We start from the raw sequence: 1,179 nt of genomic DNA, 5'->3' as shown, positions 1-1,179 counted from the left end.
ATATAGACCAAAACGTGGACCTGGGTAACCTTGGGTGTATTTGTTCAATATGGGTATCAAATGAAAGGTGTTCATGAATGCTTTAAGATTTTTCATATAGCTGGGTGACTAGGGTCTCGAGATATAGACCAAAATGTGGACCTGGGTAACCTTGGGTGTATTTGTTTAATATGGGAATCAAATCAAAGCTGTTCATGAATGCTTTAAGATTGAGCACTTTTCATATAGCTGGGTGACTAGGATCTCGAGATACAGACCAAAACGTGGACCCGGGTAACCTTAGGATGTATTTGTTTAATATGGGTATCAAATTAAAGCTGTTCATGAATGCTTTAAGATAGAGCACATATAGCTGGGTGACTAGGGTCTCGAGATATAGACCAAAACGTGGACCTGGGTAACCTTGGGTGTATTTGTTCAATATGGGTATCAAATTAAAGCTGTTCTTGAATGCTTTAAGATAGAGCACATACAGCTGGGTGACTAGGGTCTCGAGATACAGACCAAAACGTGGACCCGGGTAACCTTAGGATGTATTTGTTTAATATGGGTATCAAATTAAAGCTGTTCATGAATGCTTTAAGATAGGGCACTTTTCATATAGCTGGGTGACCAGGGTCTCGAGATACAGATCAAAAAGTGGACCCGGGTAAACTTAGGCTGTATTTGTTTAATATGGGCATAAAATGAAAGCTGTTATGTCAAAAATATGCGGCAGAAAATAAAAAAAAATTAAGTTCTTTAATCTTCTTTAATATAAAAATTAATATAAAAATAAGTAGGGTTTTCCTTCCTGACGCTATAACTCCAGAACGCACGAACCGATTTCCACGGTTTTGCATTCGTTGGAGGTTTATAGCTAAGAAAATTCAGGAAAAATTTCAATAGAAAAGTATATGGTGTGTGAGTAACCCTCACGAAAATAAGTATGTTTCATTTAAAGTAGATGGTGCCGGTGCGTGAAACATTGTTTAACAGCTATTCATTGTACTTTGCTCAGTTAATTTCATGTGACATTTATTATACGCACGTTCTTTCAAACGCTAACTTAAAACCGGTATTGTGTTCACTGTGAAATTGAGGTTAAAGTTCTTCGATTCCTAACAGTTAAATTGGAAAACAATCAAATCAATTACGCGTATTGTGCAAATTTTTATTCAACTTCAACAGCAGGCATTT

The sequence above is a fragment of the Rhagoletis pomonella genome, unplaced genomic scaffold (assembly GCF_013731165.1).
Source record: "Rhagoletis pomonella isolate Grant_MI unplaced genomic scaffold, Rhpom_1.0 Rhpom_scaffold_00316, whole genome shotgun sequence".
NCBI lineage: Eukaryota > Metazoa > Arthropoda > Insecta > Diptera > Tephritidae > Rhagoletis > Rhagoletis pomonella.
This window is presented reverse-complemented; position numbering follows the sequence as displayed.